We start from the raw sequence: 13,930 nt of genomic DNA on the forward strand, positions 1-13,930 counted from the left end.
TTTTTATTTACTGTGATTTGGTTTTTTATATTTAATATAATATTTTAATAAGACTACTATAAGGATAGTATAGGTTGTGTATAATAGTATATATTTAGTAGTATTAAAGTGAGTTGTAGATTGGAAAATGTGATAATGACTTAATAAAGTTAGAATATCAATTTGTACATTTTAAGATGAATTGTGTGTTTTTGTATTTACATGTATTAGAGTTTTTTTATGGAAAGTAATTTTGTACTATGCAAGAGACATAGGGGACCCTGTGCTCTATTTTGTTTTGTTGTTAAAGTATCTTTCGGAGAGCTGTATGTTGTCACAGAGTCAGGAGCTTTGTGAAGTTACTTTGTTGGCAAGCAGAGATGAGTAAACATAGCTTTTCATGTTTGTTATTTTGTCTTACACAAAGATGCCATCTCCTTACCTAACCTAAGATGTGACTCTAATAGATAAAATGATAAGGAACATAAACTAAGACGAGATCTCTTGGGATGTCTTCAGATCATGAGGGCTAAACATGACTCAGACCGGAAGGTTAGTGTTTACCAAGACCCTTCTTACAGCTGGGGAAAATGAAGGCAAATTAAGTTTAGCCTAAGCTAAAACAGGAGCAACTTGGTTATGGTAAAAAGAGATAGTGCCCTATGGGAAGGGCTACTACAAGAATTCTTTCCATACTTAAACTTCAGTAGCAATCTGACAAGTTTTTAAGTGGAGTCTGAATGTAAAACATTCAGAGAGAACCCTTGGTCAGTAGCAGGATAGAGGTTGCAATAAACACAGAGAACTAGCGGCATTTCAAGGAACAGTGAGGAGACAGGTCTGGTTGAAGCAGAAGCTCTTTTGTGAGATCAGTAGAAAATACGCCTGGAGAAAAAGCCTGTTTAAACCTAAACATCTTTTCCAAGGGTAAAACATAAAATCCTTGAAATTAGGCTTTCTAATGGGCAAAGAGATGTCTTCAACCATTTTATGATGAGAAATACATTGGTTCATCCTCAGAGGTCTCTGAACAAAAAGGGGAACACATGTGAAGGTAGTCATGAGGGAGCCTCTGTGAATCATAAGGAGAACTGATTGCAAAACCAGAAGCCAGCAGAAACAAAACAATTCATAAAATTACAGAGGCGGTATTCGGAAGTTCTAAATACTTTTTTTTTTCCATCTCAGAAATGCTTGGTATCCTAATAATATTTTCTTTGTGATACGTTTTCTATACTCTTAGTAATTTTCCCTGGTCTTGATCTCATCATTAAAGAGGATGAAACCAACACCAGGAAATGTCCATAAGCAGGAAACCACATTTTTATTCCATCACTCATAAAGCATCATTCGTAATAATCAGTGTCAGTTTAGCTATAGCAACAGATGCTAACACACACATAGTAAGAGCCTACAAAGCCTCTTTTAAATGTCAGTTTAATTTAAACCTTAACCTCAGATTTTTTCCACAGATACAGTGAGAAACCACAAAGATCCTCTTGTCCAAATGCTCCCTCCATACTCTGCAATAAAAGTTCTTGTTTTGGAAATAGAGAAACCTGTCTGAATCAGCAGTCTTGGCTTGCTGTGTCCTCCATGACCACACCACATGTTCCATACCTTTAGCCTTCATAGGGGCTGGAAAAATCTCTGTCTCCCTTGTCTACCCATTTTCACTGTGGAGTTCGGCTGCACATTTCAGGTGGAAAGGAGGTAGTGTACTAAAATTGCAAAGTATTTCTTTTAATTGGCAATGAATTTAAACAATATTCATTGATTCTTCCACTATGAACAAGCTAGTGTTCCCTGGGGGATAAACAGATGAATAATTGGATAAGCCTTTACTACTCAGGAAGTGTATAGTCTAGAGGAGTGCAGTCCAATAGGAATAGAATATAAACCACAGACACAATTGTAAATGTTCTAATGGACACATTAAGTGAAGTAAAAAGAAACATGAAATTAATTTCAATCATATACTTTATTTAACTCAATGTACCCCCCAACATTATCATTCTAAATTGTACTTAATATAAAATTATTAATGAAATATTTTATATTCTCTTTTTTTTTCCATACTGTGTTTAAAATCTGGTATGTATTTTACATCTAAAGTACATCTCGATTCAGACTAGCCACAATTCAGGTGCTCAATAGTCACATGTAGCTGGTGGCTACCACATCAGACCCTATAGGTCTCATATGTAGCAGAGAAAAAGACACACAGAGGCTGAGGCGAGCGGATCACTTGAGCACAGGAGTTCAAGACCAGCCTGGGCAACACAGTGAGACCTCTGTCTCTACAAAAAATAAAAAAGTAGCTATGTGGCCGGGTGCAGTGGTTCACGCTTGTAATCCCAGCACTTTGGGAGGCTGAGGTGGGTGGATCACATGAGATCAAGAGTTCAAGACCAGCCTTACCAACATGATGAAACCCCATCTCTACTAAAAAAATAGAAAAATTAGCTGGGCGTGGTGGCAGGCACTTGTAATCCCACTACTCAGGAGGCTGAGGCAGGAGGATTGTTTGAACCCATGAGGGGGAGGTTACAGTGAGCCGAGACCACGCCATTGCACTCCAGCCTGGGCAACAAGAGCAAAGCTCCTTCTCAAAAAAAAAAAAAAAAAAAAAAATTAGCTATGCATGTTGGCATACATCTGTAGTCCTAGCTACTCAGGAGGCTGAGGTGGGAGGATTGTTTGAGCGCAGGAGTTCGAGGCTGCACTGAGCTATGATCTTGCCACTACACTCCAGCCTGAGTGACAGAGCAAGACCCTGCCTCTAAAAAAAAAAGAAAAGAAAAGAAAAGAGAAAGACTTGTTGGAGCCTACTCCCACTCTGTGGAGTGTACTTTTGTTTCAATAAATCTGTGATTTTCTGTCAAAAAAAAAAAAAAGACAAATGACAGCAATACAAGCTCCATTTGGTTTGGGATGAGGAGGACATTTTCCATGGAAGAGATGGCACTTGAAATTAATGTTCCAAATAATGGTTGTGAGTTGAGCAAGCAGAGACAGAAAAAATGAAGAGTGTAGTTCACAGTGAAGGACCTGTAGAAGCAATAACTTAGGGGAGGAAAATGGCAGGGCGCTGCAGCTCTGTTCAATACATGGAGCTTCTCATTGTGCCTCAGATAATGACAGAACTTCTTAAGGAGGCCTGCGAAGTCCTAGCTAGTTTATTTTCTACTTTGCTGTTCAAACATATTCCCTATTTTCAGGCTCTCTGCTTGAGCCACAGAAGTCTCTGGGCCACCTCCTATAAACTACTCATGTCTTCCCATCCAGGGCTTTACATGTGCAGGGCCCTGCCTGGAACTTATCTGGTTTGGCCCATCATTGTTTCCAGCACCTAGCAGAGGGCTCAGCACATATTCAGTCCTCAAAAAATATATTGAAGTGAATGGATGAGTGATTTGAGAGGCAGGTAGGGAAGAAGAAGATGAGAAGGCAGGAAAGGTTGCTTGAGGGCTTGTTGCTGCGGGCCTTGGGTGCCACATTAAGGGTTTGCAATGAATTCAGTGAGCAAACCAGGTCCATGCCTCTAATCTACATCTTAATAGGACTTGCATATTAGATACTGAGCTGCAGCTCAGCCACGTGTGGGATGATTTGGAGTGAAAGGTAGGCAGTGAAGCGCCCTGTTAGGAGCCCTCTGAAGGAGTCCAGAGGAGAATCAATCAGGCCCCCTTACTGTAGGAGAGCGGTGGATGTAGGCATTAGTTACACACTTAAAATAAAAATTACAGGAGGCTGTTGAACTAAGCTCCTGCACTAGGCCCCAACAGACCGGACTAAAAATCAAAATGGAGTCACCTATGCTACAGTTCCACATCAGCAAACCCAAACTAAGTTGTTATCTGACCTTACGAGAAATCCAAAGAGAGATAACAGCCAATATCCCACATAGCCCAGTTTCAGTCTTCAGTTGGCATGATAATAAAGCCTTCTTTGCTTTGATCCTTATGCAAGAAAAGTGGCCTAAAGACACCTAATGTTAATCAGTTGTTTTTCTATTGTTCTGTCTCCCTGTTCTGCCTCACAAGGAAAGTAGCCTTAAAATGACGAATAACTCTTTGTTCTTTGTTTCTTTCTTCAGGCCTCCTCTGTCTATATAAAGCGAATCCCCTTTGCTTAGCTGATTGGAACACTTATTCTATTTTATGGGATGAACTGTTGCCTGATTCTAAAATTGCAATAAAGCCAACTGAAATCTTTAAACTACATTTGCGGCCAGGCACGATGGGTCACGCCTGTAATCCAACAACTTTGGGAGGCCAAGACAGGCAGATCACTTGAGGTCAGGAGTTCGAGACCAGCCTGACCAACATGGTGAAACTCTGTCTCTACTAAAAATACACATACAAAAAATAGCCAGGCATGGTGGCACGTGCCTTTAATCCCAGCTATTCAGGAGGCTGAGGGACAAGCCTTGAACCCAGGAGGCGGAGGTTACAGTGAACTGAGATCGCACCGTTGCACTCCAACCTGGGTGACAGAGCAAGACTCTCTCTCAAAAAAACAAAAAAACACTAGATTTTTTGAAATTTTGTTTTTTGACACATATTATGGCAAGACAAGAAATCATTTTGTAGAAATTGTACACTCTTAGAGGTGAAGCAAACTTTTGCCATTTTATAGACAAAGAAAGTGAGACTCGTTTTACAGATGAGGAAAGTGACACCCAGAGAAGTTCCTTTAGTGAAACCTCAAAGACTTCATTACTCTGCACAAATGGAATTTGTTTTGAAATGAAGCCCAGGGGGCCGGGCGTGGTGGCTCACGCCTGTAATCCCAAAACTCTGGGAGGCCGAGGCGGGTGGATCACCTGAAGTCAGGAGTTCAAGACCAGCCTGGCCAACATGGTGAAACCCCGTCTCTGCTAAAAATACAAAAACTAGCTGGGGGTGGTGGCTGGCGCCTGTAATCCCAGCTACTCGGGAGGCTGACACAGGAGAATAGCTTGAACCCGGGAGGCAGAGGCTGCAGTGAGCCAAGATTGCGCCACTGCACTCCAGCCTGGGTGACAAAGTGAGACTGTCTCAAAAAAAAAAAGAAAATGAAGCCCAGGAATAGGTTATATGTTCTAGGAGAAGGAATTATTTTACAAACATTAGATTAAGTAGATACAGAAAAGCGAGAGAAAAAGATGAAAAGGATCCAAAATGCATTTGAATAGGAAAGAAATGGCTGTAAAAAGCTTTTGGCAGTAGACGTGACTGACCTTAAAACACTTAAGCTAGTCACTTACGCTATCAAGAATTCTGACTTGAACAGTCACTTAAATATTTCCGTCTTTTAAAGAAGGTTGGAAGTACTACTGATACATCTTCCCAATGATCAAAATGTCAGAGTTCTCACTTGACAGAATAAAAAAAGACAAAAGAGGGAAATTAAATGACAGCACCATGGGCACAGAAGGTGATTCCCTAAATCGTATATCATCTTCATAATTGGATAACTCTCTTGTTTCCAGACTGTGCTTTCAGATAAACTCCCTGTTTTCATCTGTGTGTCATAAAAGACACGAAGAGGGAGAGAATATTTTTAAGTTCTGAAGAATTAAGCTCCTGCAATCTGTACTTTAGGATCTAGATAATGTAAAATGGCTCATAATTTGCCAGTTTCTAATAAGCTGTACAAATCTCACTATTACATTGAAAACAATTTGTATACTTCAAAAAATGTCTTAAATAGTTACAACTTACCAAGATAACATTGCAAAGGAGTATTAGACTTAATATTTCAAGAGGCTTTGCTGGTCAATGTCCCCAAATGGTAAAAACTTAAGGTTAGAGGCAAATGAGAGAGTTAGATCTGTGTTTATTTATTTGCCAAACTACTATTAAAAAGAAAAACAAGCAAAAACACCTAGGCTGTATGATTGACATTCATACAGCCTCGATTAGATAGAAGTTTCACTTTACAAACAGGTTTTGACATTGTGTAGATAAAACTTTGATATCAAACCTTTAAACCTCAAGATTTGATAATATTTACTTTAATAAGAACTTCTATCTTCTACCTAAATGTCAAAAAGAACAGAAATCAGACCACTTACTAAAAGCAAGCAGACTTGGAATCCACATTGGTTATCTTTCGTGAGTTAGGAAAAAGTTAATAGTATAAGGCCAAACTCAAGGAAGCCTGAATATTAAGATGATTTATGGAGACACTGAAGACATAAATCAGATATAATTATCTGATTTTCAAAAACTAGTCATTTCACCTCCTCAAATGGCCTCATAATTCCTTGATGATGCATGGCAGAAAAGTGCTCATGTCAAACTAAAATGCAGACAAATGGAAAGATAAATGGCCCCATCCCAGTAACAATTTGACATCCCATTATTCCTCTTGAGGATTTCACCTGTGTACATCCAGAAGGTGCTAGGTGAATGAAAGGCATTCGGTTTTTAGGATTTTAGCAACACACATGAGAAAAGGTTCACTTTTGCACCCACTGACAATCAGATGAAGATTCAGGTCATGTTGCAAGTTTTTCTGAACATGTGGCTGTGCAGATAGCTCAGGTCCTGAGCAAAAACAATAGCAAAGAACCCTTTGGCAGTGAAGCCTATCTTGGCCTCTGATCCCTTGGTTCTTCCTACTCACCTTCCTGTCTTTATTTTTCTTCAGCACATTTCCCATCTAATATACTGTGCTGTATTTTTTTTCATTGTGATGAAATACACATCACATAAAATTTACCACTTTAGCCATTTTTAAGTGTGCAGTTTGGTCACATTAGTACAATGACGTTGTTGAGCAACCATCACCGCTATCCAGTCTCCAAAACTGTTTTCATCTTCCCAAACTGAAGCTCCATACCCATGAAATAGTAATTCCTCATCCCCCTTCTTCCCTAGTCCCTGCCAAGGACCATTCTACTTTCTGTCTATAAATGGGACTACTCTAAGTACCTCATGTAAATTGAATTATACAGCATTTGTCCTTTTGTGACCAAGTATTTTACTTATAAATTTGTGTTTATTTTATTTTATTTTTGAAATGGAGGCTCACTTTGTCACCCAGGCTGGAGTGCAATGGCATTATCTTGGCTCACTGCAACTCTCGCCTCCAGGGTTCAAGTGATTCTCCTGGCTCAGCCCCCTGAGTAGCTGGGATTACAGACGTGCACCACCCCCCCAACCAGCTAATTTTTGTATTTTTAGTAGAGACGGGGTTTCACCATGTTGACCAGGCTGGTCTCGAACTCCTGATCCTCCCCCCTTGGCCTCCCAAAGTGCTGGGAATACAGGCGTGAGCTACCACGCCCAGCCAGTGAATCTTTATTAATGTGTTAGTTAACAAAGTCTAGAGGAAAGCTAATAATTACTGTAAATTTCTCAGTAATGATGAGCATAAACGATATGGTGCCTTGAACAACTGTCATATGACATGAAAATATCTATGATTTTTATTAGTGACAAAATTGCAGGTCCTGGTAAAACGACTGTGGTTTTTGGCTACATTTATAATTGGAGAGACTAGATTTCAGCTAGAGATGAGTGAAAATGAATATGTAATTTTTTTTTCATCCAAGTTCTGAATTTCCTCCATTGACATTCTCCTGCCCCCCAAGGGATGTCTGGATGCTGGGTTAAGAGCCTTTGGCTGGGTAGCTGGATAGTGCAGTTGGGGAAGAGTAAGCTATTCTGCATGGTTGGAGAATGGAGTCCAATGGATGAGGAAGGAGAAGCAGGAGAAAGAAGAAGAGACGAGGGGGCAGAGAGCTGAGCCAGGGCCCCATCTCAGCTATATAAATATAAGGGTAAGGAATTAGGGCTCTGTTTTGAGAGTCACGATAAACCACTGACGTATTTTAAGCACAGGGATATCAAGGTCCCACTTGTATTTTAGAAAGCCCTTCTAGGACCAGGTGTGGTGGCTCAAACCTGTAATCCCAGCACTTTGGGACGCCAAGGCAGGTGGATAACCTGAGGTCAGGAGTTCGAGACAAGCCTGGCCATCATGGCAAAACCTTGTCTCTACTAAAAATACAAAAATTAGCTGGGCATGGTGGTGCGTGCCTGTAATCCCAGCTACTGGGGGACTGAGGCAGGAGGATCGCTTGAACCTGGGACATGGAGGTTGCAGTGAGCTGAGATCGTGCCACTGCACTCTAGCCTAGACAACAGAGTGAGACTCCATCTCAGAAAAAAAAAAAAAGCCCTATAGATGGCAACCTGGAGGATTCTATGGGGAATAGTTGCAGGAGGCCAGGAGCAGGACAGTAGCAAGAGGCCATTAAAAAGATGGTGGCAGTTCTCCAGGTAAGGTTCAAGGTGGCCTGAGCTTGGGAAATGGCAATGCAGACAGTCAGTAAGGACATGGGAGTGGGAACCCATGGCAATTTAGAAGGTAGAATTAAAAGTGGATTCTCTTTTACTCCTAGGATGAAGAATCTGAATGTAAGCATGAGAACAAAGAAGTTCACTTCAATTTTCTCAAGTTCCTGCTGTAACAGATGGTCAGCATAGAATGCTCAGCGAAAAACCACAGTAGTTGCCAGAGAAGTCATGTGATGTAATGGGAAGAGAATCTCAAATGTCATCAGTCGACGTGAGTCTTCTTATCTGTGTGACCATGGGGAAGTTACTTATGCTTCCTCATGACCAGTATCCTCACTGGTGAAGCAAGGCTAAGGACACCAGCATTCCTGAGTTGTGAGTCACAAGGGAGAGATGATCATTGGACATTTTGTAAATTTTTCATTTTGTTTATCATATTATTGTTTTTATAGGCGAGATATTGCTGTGTTGGCCGGGCTGGAGTGCAGTGGGGCAATTTTAGCTCACTGCAGCATCCAACTTCTGGTTCAAGCAATCCTCTCACTTCAGCCTTCCAAGTAGTTAGGACTACAGGCATCCAATGCTGCTGTGCTCAGCTAACTTTTTCATTTTTTGTAGAGACAGGATCTCACTTTGGAAGGCAGCTATGCTCACCACTACACTGCCAACACCAGGATCTCACTTTGTTGCCCAAGCTGGTCTTGAACTCCCGGACTCAAGCAATCCTCTTGCCTCAGCCTCCTAAAGTGCTGAGATTACAGGCGTGAACCACACCATGCCTGGCCCATTTTGTCAATTAAGTGTTTTGGAAATGCTACTTGTTCATTATAATCAATCAGTAAAGGATAATTATTGTAGAAATCAGTATTTACTAAGAGTTGAAGAAGCATTCAGCTCTTTTTTTTTTGGCAGAGCTAGCTGAGGTTTTATTTTGGACCAAAAAAAAAAAAAGCAGTTGAATTGTTTTGTAGCTGGAGGCATGGGCAAGGGGGGGTCCCCAAGCAGTAAACTTCCCCGCACGTGGGCTGAGGGCTAGGGCTGAGCCTCAGGTGGGTCTCCTGTTCCCTGTCCTACCCTGCACAGGGGCCTCCCTCCTGGGCTCTGGGGCAGCCGCAAGAGGGGCAGGCTGGGAGGGGCTGCCATGGCTGTTCACTCGGGCAGGACATCAGAGGACTTGGACACCAGCTTCCCATTGCGGGTCTCGATCTTCTTCACAACCACAGCCCTGGTGGAGCTGATGTGGCTGAAGGAGCTAGAGTTCAGGCCGTAGCTGAGGCTGGGACTTGTGAGGCCCCCATAGGCTGAGCACAGACCACCTGCATAGCCGCTGGTGGTCTTCGTACGGATACTCACATTCTGTATCCCAGACTCCAGCCGGCATTTCTAGCCCTCCAGCAGCTTCCTGTAGGTTGCGATCTCAATGTCCAGGGCCAGCTTGACGTTCATCAGCTCCTGGTACACACGCAGCTATCGCGCCATGTCCTGCTAGGCCCGCTGCAGGGCAGCCTCCAGCTCAGACAGCTTGGCGTTGGCATCCTTAACAGCCAGCTCCCCATGCTGCTCGGCATCTGCGATGGCAGTCTCCAGGGAAGCCCTCTGGCCTTTGAGACCCTCAGTCTCAGCCTGGAGCCAGCTGATGTTCCGGTTCATCTTGGAGATCTCTGTCTTGTTTTTGAGACAGAGTCTCGCTCTGTCGCCCAGGCTGGAGTGCAGTGGCATGATCTCAGCTCACTGCAAGCTCCGCCTCCCAGGTTCAAGGGATTCTCCTGCCTCAGTCTCCTGAGTAGCTGCAATTACAGGCGTGCGCCACCACCCCAGGCTAATTTTTGTATTTTTAGTAGAGACAGGGTTTCACCCTGTTGGTCAGGCTGGTCTTGAACTTCTGACCTCGTGATCAGTCCACCTCGGCCTCCCAAAGTGCTGGGATTACAGGCGTGAGCCACTGCGCCCGGCCTAGATCTCAGTCTTTGTGTGCTGCAGGTCGTCCCCGTGCTTCCCAGCCAGCATCTGCAGCTCCTCATATTTGATCTGGTACATGCTCTCAGCCTCACTCCGGCTGCGGTTGGCGATCTCCTCGTACTGCGCCTTGACCTCAGTGATGATGCCGTCCATGTCCGGGGAGCGGCTGTTGTCCATGGACAGCATCACAGACCTATCCGAGATCTGGGACTGCAGCTCCCGATCTCTTCATACAGCTGCCTCAGGAAGTTGATCTCATCAGTCAGCCCTTCCAGGTGAGACTCCAGCTCTACCTTGTTCATGTAAGCTTCATCCACATCCTTCTTGATGAGGACAGATTCATTCTCCATCTCTGTACGCTTATTGATCTCATCCTCACCAGCCCCTGCATGTTGCCAAGCTCTGCCTCCAGCTTCAGCTTCTCCTGGCCCCGAGTCTCCAGCTGCCGCCTAAGGTTGTTGAAGTAGCTCTCGAACATGTTGTCCATGTTGCTCCAAGCTGTCTTCTGCTGCTGCAGGAGGCTCCACTTGGTCTCCAGCATCTTGTTCTGCTGCTCCAGGGACCGTACCTTGCCTATGAAGGAGGCAAACTTGTTGCTGAGGGTCTTGATCTTCCCCTTCTTTTGGGTGTGCAGGCCTGGATGTTGGGATCCACCTCCAGATTAAGTGGGCTCAGCAGGCTCTGGTTGACTGTGACGGCAGTGATGCCTCCCATGCCGCTGGCCCCACCATAGCCTCCACCCAGGCTACCCTGGAAGCTGCTGCTGCCCACTCAGGAGGAGCTTGAGGAGCTGATGCAGGTACTGGGCCCACTCGTGTAGGAGCAGCTGCTGAAGGCCCGGGGGCCAGAGATGGACAACTTGTAGGACTTCTGGGTCACCCTGATGGACATGGTGGAGGCAGGAGTGGAGGCAGGTGGGCTGAACCAGGCAGAGATTCCAGAAGGAGTGAAGAAGCTGCTTCTTGATAGCATTCAGCTCTTATTTATTTATTTATTTGAGATGGAGTCTCTCTCTGTCGCCCAGGCTGGAGTGCAGTGGCTCAATCTCGGCTCACTGCAACCTCTACCTCCTGGGTTCATGTGATTCTCCTGCCTCAGCCTCCTGAGTAGCTGGGATTACAGGCATGCACTACCATGCCCAGCTAATTTTTGTATTTTTAGTAGAGAAGGGGTTTCACCATGCTGGCCAGAATGGTCTCAATCTCCTGACCTCGTGATCCACCTGCCTTGACCTGCCAAAGTGCTGGGATTACAGGTGTGAGCCACAGCACCCAGCTCTCAGCTCTTAATTTAATTGCATTTAAAGAAAGCAATCTGTGCAATTCACAGTAGCTGGCAGCCAGGATAACCCAGGGAAACCTCATCCTTACAAAAAAATTACAAAAAAAAAAAAAAAAAAAAAAAGCCAGGCATGGCAGCTCATGCCTATAGTTCCAGCTACTCTGGAGGCTGAGGTGCAAGGATCGCTTGAGCCAGTGAGGTCGAGGATGCGGTGAGCTGTGATTGTGCCACTGCCTTCTAGTCTCGGCAGCAGAGCTAGACCTTATCTCAAACAAAACAAACAAAACAAAAAAATAATAGCTGAGTAAGTGTCATAGATCACATGGAACAAAAGCTGGCTCTGGAAACATGCAGAATTTAGCTAAGTGTGGAGTAAGGGTGAAATTGTGAGCAAAACAAGCTTCCTGAGAGATCAGAGGTGGGGAGTTATGCCAAGGAGTGAAGGGAGTGAGGCAAGGTATGCTGATGTGTGCAGAACAGGGAGGACTTTGAAAACTATGCAGAGTGGTTGGCTGACATACAGTAAAACTCATAACAAGTATGCTCATTAGCATAATTATTAAACTCTGGCTTAGTAAACCACTTAAAAAAAAAGATTTCCAATGTGGAAATACTCAATGTTTGGATATGCCTGTTCATTCTAGTTTAGGCATTTCCTCCTGACAGGGTTTTAGAGCCTCTGGTAGCTTTTCCAATCCCTGTGACTTTTTTTTTTTTTTTTTTTTTTTTTTGCCCTGAGTTTGGAGGAGTCGGATAATGAAATTTAAACTAAAGCATGTTAGCATCACCTATACTCAAGAAGGTCCAAATACCTCAGTTCTTCACAAAATAAAATGCTTTTTTAATTCAAAAAAAGAAAGTAAGTCAAAAAGAGAGAGAGAGAAAAAAAAAACACACAGCAGATAACTGAGAAAATAAGAGAGTTTATTGCCACTAAAAAAGGAACCTGGCTTCTAACATCATATTTGCCATTTCTCTATGTGACTCTAGGGAAGTACTTTTCTCTCTCAATGCCTTCTTCTCTCAGGAAAACCTTATTACTATGAGAAAGATGTTAATTTGTCTAAAGTGCTGTAATTTTTTCATGGGGATGTTAAGGAGGGAAAGGCGGGGAGAAAGAAGATGGGGAGAGATGAGTTAAGAGATGAATTAAGGTGAAAGATGGTGGTGGCAGGCGGGGCGCAGTGGCTCACGCCTGTAATCCCAGCACTTTGGGAGGCCGAGACGGGCAGATCACGAGGTCAGAAGATTAAGACCATCCTGGCTAACATGGTGAAACCCTGACTCTACTAAAAATTCAAAAAAATTAGCCAGGTGTGTGGCGGGCGCCTGTAGTCCTAGCTACTCGGGAGGCTGTGGCAGGAGAATGGCATGAACCCGGGAGGCGGAGGTTGCAGTGAGCCGAGATCACGCCACTGCACTCCAGCCTGGGCAACAGCGCAAGACTCTGTCTCAAAAAAAAAAAGAAAGAAAGAAAGATGGTGGTGGCTTGCACCAAGGGATAGGCCCTGGAGATAAAGAGAAAGGAGTTAAAAATAAATGTTTGGTTTTTTTTTTTTTTTGGAGATGGAGTCTCGCTCTGTTGCCCAGGCTGGAGTGCAATGGCATGATCTCGGCTCACTGCAACCTCCACCTCCTGGGTTCAAGCAATTCTCCTGCCTCAGTCTCCCGAGTAGCTGGGATTACAGGCATGCGCCACCACATCCGGCTAATTTTTGTATTTTTAGTAGAGAGGGGGGTTTCACCATCTTGGCTAGGCTGGTCTTGAACTCCTGACCTCGGGTGATCTACCCGCCTCGGCCTCCCAAAGTGGTGGGATTACAGGCGTGAGCCACCGCGCCTGGCCAAGAAATGTATTTTGGAAGTAAACACAGTAGAATATGCTGATGAATTGCACTGACGTTGGGAGAAAAGAAAGAGAAATAATTTCTAGATTTCTCACTCTCACAAATGAGTTATGTAGTAGTATCATTTACTGAAATAGAGAAAAATAGGAAGAAAAATCAAGAGTTGGGTTTTGAACAGGACTAGCTCAAGATGTGTGTGAGACATTTCAATGGGAATGTTTAGTAAACAATTGGGAACAGAGGTCTGGCATTCAGGCAACTAAGTTTCTGAATAACAGATTACATTTAAAGCACAGGAATGAATGAACCTGTGTGTGGAGGAGGAGGGAGAGTGGATGGGAAAGTGAGAAAGATGGAGAACTACAGTAAGAGGGAAAGGGCAAAAAGATGTTCAGAGGCTGGTGAGCCAAGGACTGAGTTTGAGCCATTCCCACATTATTGGTAAGACAGAGCAGGAAGGCCTGAAAGGAAACTAAGAAATCACCCACAAGTAGGAGGAGAGGCTGGAGTGCTGGGCCACAGAAGCCACAACTGAGTATTCCAAGGAGGAGCGGTCCACAGGAAGGACCA

General features: G+C 43.8%; 1 protein-coding gene and 2 pseudogenes across 1 annotated transcript in view; all 3 read right to left on the reverse strand.

Moving 5' to 3' along the window:
• Positions 1 to 13,930, reverse strand: part of SGK1 (serum/glucocorticoid regulated kinase 1) — a 146,367-nt gene that overhangs the window by 115,811 nt on the left and 16,626 nt on the right. The gene's annotated exons all lie outside the window — the stretch shown is intronic.
• Positions 9,423 to 9,992, reverse strand: LOC134810375 (keratin, type II cytoskeletal 8-like; annotated as a pseudogene).
• Positions 10,224 to 11,543, reverse strand: LOC107975313 (keratin, type II cytoskeletal 8-like; annotated as a pseudogene).

Source organism: Pan troglodytes, chromosome 5, assembly GCF_028858775.2.
Source record: "Pan troglodytes isolate AG18354 chromosome 5, NHGRI_mPanTro3-v2.0_pri, whole genome shotgun sequence".
NCBI classification, from domain to species: Eukaryota; Metazoa; Chordata; class Mammalia; order Primates; family Hominidae; genus Pan; species Pan troglodytes.